The 7,123-nt window shown below is 54.1% G+C and overlaps 1 long non-coding RNA gene across 3 annotated transcripts; it reads left to right on the top strand.

Moving 5' to 3' along the window:
- The first annotated feature begins 3,133 nt into the window (after positions 1-3,133).
- Positions 3,134-7,078, top strand: LOC119534717. 3 transcript variants are annotated; one of them, XR_005217113.1, is made up of 3 exons: positions 3,134-3,549; positions 4,027-4,157; positions 6,633-7,078. It is a non-coding gene; the product is annotated as an uncharacterized LOC119534717 (long non-coding RNA). The 3 variants fall into 3 exon arrangements; XR_005217111.1 differs by having other exon boundaries at positions 6,629-7,078; XR_005217112.1 differs by having other exon boundaries at positions 6,622-7,078.
- The last annotated feature ends 45 nt before the right edge of the window (positions 7,079-7,123 follow it).

Genomic DNA, 7,123 nt, shown 5'->3' with positions numbered 1-7,123 from the left:
TCTGCTTATCATTCTCCATATGAAGCCCTCCTGCCAATGAAGCCTTCACCGTCACACCTAAACCAGAGTGATACTTTGCAAAACTCTATGAGTAGCCAATGGTGGTGGTTCCGTCCAGGACAGGTAGGGGCTGTGCAGGTGACAGCTCAGCTCCCAGGAGACTCTGGAACACAACAAAGATGTATAGGGCCCAGACCGCTCTGTAGATGCTGGGAAGGTGTTCTATGGCAAGTGGTTATTTACCCAAAGTAATTTCCATGGAGAAGGACAAGGTACATTTGCAGACAGGTTAAGAGAAAACAAACAGTACCATAAAGTATATGGGCCTACAGTCAGTAAGGGAATACGAGCCAGAGGAGTACTAGGAAGGGGAGTATAGTCTCCTCAGATCTCTCCACCTGCAGGAGCCTGCATAATATGTGCTGTTTGCATAGGAGGAATGTCTAGTTTTGATCTCATCAAAGCCTGTAGCCATAGGGGCTGCCTCCCCCCAGCCAGCATGGAGATGTGCTCCCACAGGAGGACAGCTCAGGAAATTACCTGTTCCCCTCACCTTTTCTCCCATGGGTATCCCATGGCCAAGCAGAGCCCCTCTGAGCAGCAGTCAAGGAAGCTACCCCTAGGTCTTCAAATTGTCTCTGGGATCCTTGGGTGCAGTCAAGCGGGGAAATGAGGCCTCTTTCCAAGTGAGAGATCCATCTTGTGACAGGATCCTCCAGCCCCATTGAAGCCACCCAAGACAATATTTTTGAGGGTAACCTTATGAGAGGCTCTAGAACCAGAAACACTCAGCTACACCACAGTAAATATGAAATGATAAATATTAATTGTTCAGAGCCATTAAGTTTGGGGGTAATTTTTAATGCAATTTTATGGAGATATATTCACACACCATATAAACCATCCAAAGTATACAATCAGTGGCTCACAGTATCATCATGCAGTTGTGCATACATCACTATAATCAATATTAGAACATTTTCATTACTACAAAATAAAAATTAAAATAAAAAAAACAACCAAATAATCCCATACTTGGGGTAATTTTTAATGTAGCAATAGATAACTACTTGTTTCAGTTTCCTCCAGCCACTCTTTCCCTCATGCCCCACACCTGAACCTCCTGCAACCTGACAACACCATGATACCTCCCCCGTCTGTCCACCTCTGTGGCTCCCCTAGACAGTCATGCCTGCTCAGGGTTCTCCCCTCCTCCACAGAGGCTCCCACCAGCATCACCATGGTGAGCTATAAAACATGGATCTGGACTTGAGAATAACACTGGATCCTCTTTTCATTTAGCAAAACACCCAGCCCTCTTACCTCTTCTCCCCCATGATCTGTAGCCTTCCCTGCCCGTCTCATCTCCCTCACCTCCACCCTCCTTTCCATGGCTTCTTCCTGTTCTCAAACTGGCCAAAGGCTTTACGTCAGAACTTGAGCAGGGTGTCATGATGTCCAGAATGCCACCCACTCAAGCTCCCCTGCCTTTGTCACTTCCTATATCATGCCGCCTATTTCTTCAAGAATTAGATACAACTGGCTACTTCAAAACAAAGGTCATGGTTTGTTTCCATGTGTTTTTTTTTTTCCTGTGTTCTCAGCTAAGCCTCACCAGTCACAGCAGGTGTGTTTCTTTTGGGCACTGCATCTGCACCCACCCAAGGAAAAATGCTGAATGAGTCAACGAGGGAGGAGGCAGCTGAGTATCTCCATCCCAGGTGAGAAAATGGAGGTTTTTATATGCGTACCCCCGGTCTAATGAGGATAAATGCAATGACCTCATTTATATGCATGTATTCAATCATTCACGGCATCCATCCATCCATCCATCCATCCATCCATTCATTCATTGTGTAGCTGGGAGACTGAAGCTCTGCAGCTCAGAAGCAGGAACATGTCTGGGGGAAAAGCAGGGCAGGTCCACAAAGAAAAGCCAGCCTGACAACCTGCTGTGACTCTGGGGGCACCAGGACCGCCCTATGGCCTGCGGTAAAAGATCTGGGGTCTCTTGAAATGACAGGACATGTACCAGACCACACTCCCTCCCATCTCTTTCCAAAAACACAGTGCACAGTCCAACCACGCTGAGTACTTCCCAAGCCAGAGTGATCCAAAGTAAGATCCCAATAAGACCCAAAAGAAGTCTCCTGTCCCGGCTTGGATGACGGGGCTGGCGCCCTCACTTTCCCCCCACTCCTGCCTCTTCTCTCCACCAGGGAAGGACCCTCACCCATCCTGCTCTCCCCGTCTGTCCTAAAGCCTGACTCCCCCACCCCCCAGCCCCGGGACGGACCCCGCAGAAGCAGGTGCCCAAACCCGACTCAGACCGGTTCAGACAGCCCCGGGGCAGCCTGTGCGCCCCTGGTGGCCGCAGACCCGAGGCCCGACGGCGAAGGGGCGCAGCTCGGGGACCCGCTCCCGCCCCGCCGCCCCCTCCCGGCTCAGCGCCCCCCCAGCCGCCCCGCCCCGGGTGCCCCCCTCGGCCGCCCCCGCAGCCCCTCCCGAGGCCGCGTCTCCCCCGCGGGGTGACTGGGAAGGGATCTGCCGGCGCGGGAAAGAGGGCAGAGAAGTGTGAAGTCATCAGGGCTGCGGGAGGCCGCGTGGGGCCCGGGGGAGCTCTGGCTTCTGTGGAAACGGCCGGAGAACGGGAGTCCAGGGGGCGGCCGAGGAGAAACGTTCCCCGGAGAGGCGGCTCCGAGGGCGTCGCCGGGGGCCGAGCGCGGCTGCCGCTTCCGGGGCGCACACGGGGCGAAGGGCGGCGCGGAGCGGAGGCCTCGCGGGCCCGGGGCGGCGACCCTAGAGGAGGGAGAGGGGCGCGCTCGGCACCCCCACATCCGAGGGAGGAGCGGCCTCGGCGGGGCCCGTCTCGCCCTCGCCCTCCGCAGCCCGGAGCCGCGCAGTTGGCGGGTGGGTCATGGGGGAGACCCCGACCCCGCCTCTCAGCGCCCAGCCCTGCCCCCCCCCGCGCCAGCCCCGGCCCCTCCCCTCCCCCACCCCAAGCCCAGAGCTTCTGGGACCCCAGGACGGCTCAGCCCCGCGCGCACCGCCCTCCCCGCCCTCCTCCCTCCCCCCTCCTCTCCCCCTCCCCCGCCCCCGCCCCGCCCTCCTCCCCTCCCCCTCCGCCCCCCCCCGCCCCAGCCACGTCACAAACCCCTCCCGCGCCCCCGGGGCGACCCCGGCCCAGATCCCCGCGCTCCCCTGAGATTCGGCCTCGGGAAGGAGAGACCAGGTGTGGTCGGACCCGCGACGCCGACGGCGCTGACGGTGTTTCCCGCTCGTTGAACTCCGGGGACGCGCGGAGTCGGCGCCTCGTTCTCTCCCTGCAGCTCCTGAGCGACGGGACCGCCCCGGTGAGGGTGATGGGCCGAGAACCGCGTAGGTTCAAACCCCGGTTCCTCCTTTCCCGCGCGGAGTGACTTCCGGCTGCACCGGGAACCCTCCTGGGCCTCTGCTCACCGTTTATAAAATGGGGACATCGCAGTGCAGGCTCCTGTGAGGGCAGAATCGGATCACGCCTCCCCTCGGGTCGGTCCCGGCTTCCGCTTGGTGAGAGGAGCCGCAGTTGTGGGTGGCTGAAGTGACACGTGTGTGCTGATTGACTGAGCTCATTAGCTAACGGGGTAACCGCCTTGAGACCGAGTGGCCTGGCCCTCGCCGTCCGGCTGTCTTGCCGTGCTGGAAAGTGGGGGGCAGCATGGGGCAGGAGGACCAGGGTGCAGATTCACCCGAGGCCTTGTTCCTGGAGGGACGGAGGTGCGTCCTGACGAGAGAACAAAGGGCAGGAAGGGGTGGGAGGGCAGCGGTCAGTCACCTGTGATGGGCATCGGGCGTGTCACCCACAGTGTCCCTGTTTCAGCCCGTGAGGACCCAGAGCTCAGAGTGAAGGACAAAGAGGAGGGACACACTGAAAGGGCAGAACTGGGTCTTAGTTTTCAATTACCTCAGCCCTGAGAGCAGAGGTTTTCACAAGAGACCGTTGCTTTATAAACGGATGTGGAAAAAACACAATCTTTTTGTTTGCAGAGTGTCTTGGTGACTGTACTCTGACTTCAGTGGAAACGGGACACTGAAACCATAAGAGACCTGAGAAATGAAGTCTTGCAAGACTTGAGGCCAGTCCAAGTTGAACCAGAGTGGGCAGAAGACGTCTTCAGGTAAGATGGCCCCTAAGCTGCCACTCCCTCCGCCCGTGTCCCTGAGGAGACAGGCTGTGTCTGCCTGCTGAGCCCCTGGCGGGGGAAAGAAGAAGCAGGTGCATTTCTCCTGCTCCCTCTTAACCGCAGTGTGTTAGGGTGTCCATTCCAAAGCCACTGTCATGTCCAGGATGAAAGAGCAGAGGGCATCAGACACCAAGGACTCAACCTTGTGTTTGGGGGGCCAGGCAGGGGATCATGTGTGAGCTCAGGTGGGGTTTGGGCTCACTTCCTTCTGGGCTTGGAGCTCAGTGGGAAAGGAGCTGTTTGCAAAGGAGCAGTGAGAATGCACAGGTTTGTCCTGCAGCTGCATCATGGGGGTGGCCCGGGAGGCCAGGTGGCCCGACTTGGAGGGAGAGAATCAAGTTGGGAACCCTAGGTCTGGGAACGACCCCTTGTGTTAAGTCTTTAGGGCCTGTTTGTGGGCACTGCTGGCACCAGGATACCTAGCTATAACTGCCATTGGCACTGCTGCTTCCAGTGACAATGCAGTTATATCTCCTGCTTTTATCTACACAGAAGATGGTGACTGTCTGTCTCAGAGCCACAGATGCTGAGGGAGGCTGAGTCAGGGCAGACTGAGGCCAGGACCCTGAGAGGAGGGGAACATGCAGAGAGGGATAGGGTCAGGGCCATGACCCCAGGGAGCCTGGGCAGGAGGGAAGAGAGGATCAGCTCTGGGTGCCCAGAAGTTCCCCTCCTTAGCATCTTTCACCTTTGCAGAATGTGAGGAGGTGAGCAGAGCAGAGCCCAGGCATGGTTGAGACACCCCAGAGCTCTGCCTCCTGCAGCCCCAGCCCTGGGCTCTCCTCTCCTCTTGCTGTCTCACATGTGGGGGTCGCCTCCAGCCCCATCTGTTCTGAATAGTTCCAGGTCCTGCTGATGAGGTCTGCTCAGGGTAGGATCCTTGCTTACTTCTAGCAAGGAGGTGGAGGTGGGGAGTTGTTTCCTCTGAGCCTCACTTACTGGGAGGACAGCTCCTGAGCTGAGGGGCCTTGTATCAGGGAGCACCAGCCTGTCCTGATTCCCCTTTAAGTATGTACTACCCCCATCCTCCTGCAGTCCCCTCTGCTGAGCCAGACCTCTGTGAGCCCCCAACTGTGGGGCAACACCACCCACTTGCCGGCTCCCTTCTCATTGTTGACCCTGTCCACAGTGCCATACATAGATAGAGAGTGGGATGTCCCCCTTCTGGCACTTCTCAAGGCACAGCTGCAGCAGGCTGGCATGAGTGCAAGGCTGGGAGGGAGCCCTGGGCCCTGGACCAGTCCCAGGAGCCCTGTTCCCATCGCGCCCTCCCCCAGCGTCTCAGTGTGCACTGACTCCTCATGCAGAGCCTCAGTTACTGTAGCTGGAAGGGAAAGGTCTGTCTAAGCCCACTGTCCGCTGCCCACAGCTTGGGGGAGGAAGCTGAAATGCTTTGGTTGTTTTTAGGCTCTGCCACGTAGAGGAACTTTTTTTTACCCCATCTTCATAGTACAGGGTCCTGCCCCTTCCGTCTCAGGCTCACATTCCCCATCTCACGTAGAAGCACAAATGAGGAAAGTGGTTGTGAAGAAAAGGACGAAGATGTCCCAGATGAAGTGATGCTGCCAAAACATCACATTAAAAGTACTCTCAGAAATACTGCACAACATAAAAGGGCAACGGATAAAATGTTGGAAGCTGATGCAAATTTAGAAAGGAGCGTGACAGTTCATCCAAGCAAGGAAAGGATGTGTGCTCCATAACAAAAGTTAAACATCAAATACACAGCAGCAAGCATTACTCTCCATAACGTTTTTGACAAAGAAATAAAACACATTAATTTTCAGTGTTTTAAATGACAGTATACTAAACAAATTCTAGTTTTATGATTTTTTTCATTTTTCTATGTATGAACTCTGTTCCTCCCTGAATGAGCACATGATGGCAACATAAAGTAGAAGTGATAATTTGATACACAGAGATATTTTCATTACGGTTCTTGATGGACTTTACTTTTTGGAGCAGTTGTAAGTTTACAGAAAAATTATTCAGTAAGTAGAGTTTCCATACACCCCTCCACACACGCGCGCGCGCACACACACACACACACACACACACACACAGTTTTCCCTATTTTTCACATTTTGCTTTGATATAAAATGGAGGTTTTTGTTTGTTTGTTTTAATTCTGGTTTCTTTGAGGGTGACACACTGTTTCCTTGAAGCTGTTTTCACTCTGGAGCATTTTGGCCATTTTGACAGACCCAAATAGTCCCCAACAATTAGTCTTCCAGATTTGGGGGTATCCTTTTTGCTGAGTAAATCAATGAGACCCTGACTTTCACCCTAGCTTAATGAGTGATTCAGTCTGTCACTGAATCATATTAGTTAATCTGGATAAGCCAAAGACCCCAGCAATCAGGTTGGAGATTCAGGAATGTACAATATTGCTTTTCAGTTGGAAGCTAGGAGCCTAAAGAGGGAGGTGTGAACAGAGAGGACTGTGAAAGCTTCCAGGAGCAGAGGAGGGACCTGGGTCCTGTGTGCTGTCATCATCGCTGTGGTCCTCTGTGAGGTCAGAGCAGACAGCTCTGCCAGGTGCCTCGAGCTGGTGAGTCAGGACCTCAGTCTGAGGACACCACCATCTTGCCACCCTCAGCCAGAGTCTCCGCAGGGGTGCAGGCCGCGATTGCCCGGTTTTCCTTTTTCTTCTCTGCAGGTGAACAGAGTTCAGGCTTTGCTTTGGCTTATAAATGCAGTTTTGTTTTTACTTCATCCCAAATATTTTGATTTGTGTTTGGACTTATGTCACCTTATGAATGTTTAAAATACTTATTTATTAACCAAGAAGAGATTATGAAATGTATAACAGCTTACTGTTTGGGATTTTATTTACTGACATTTTCAGTATTCAGTTTTGTGCCCAGAAATTATAGTTCTTGTCATTTATGACTTTGTGA

The sequence above is a fragment of the Choloepus didactylus genome, chromosome 5 (genome assembly GCF_015220235.1).
Source record: "Choloepus didactylus isolate mChoDid1 chromosome 5, mChoDid1.pri, whole genome shotgun sequence".
Lineage (NCBI taxonomy): Eukaryota > Metazoa > Chordata > Mammalia > Pilosa > Megalonychidae > Choloepus > Choloepus didactylus.
This window is presented reverse-complemented; position numbering and strand designations above follow the sequence as displayed.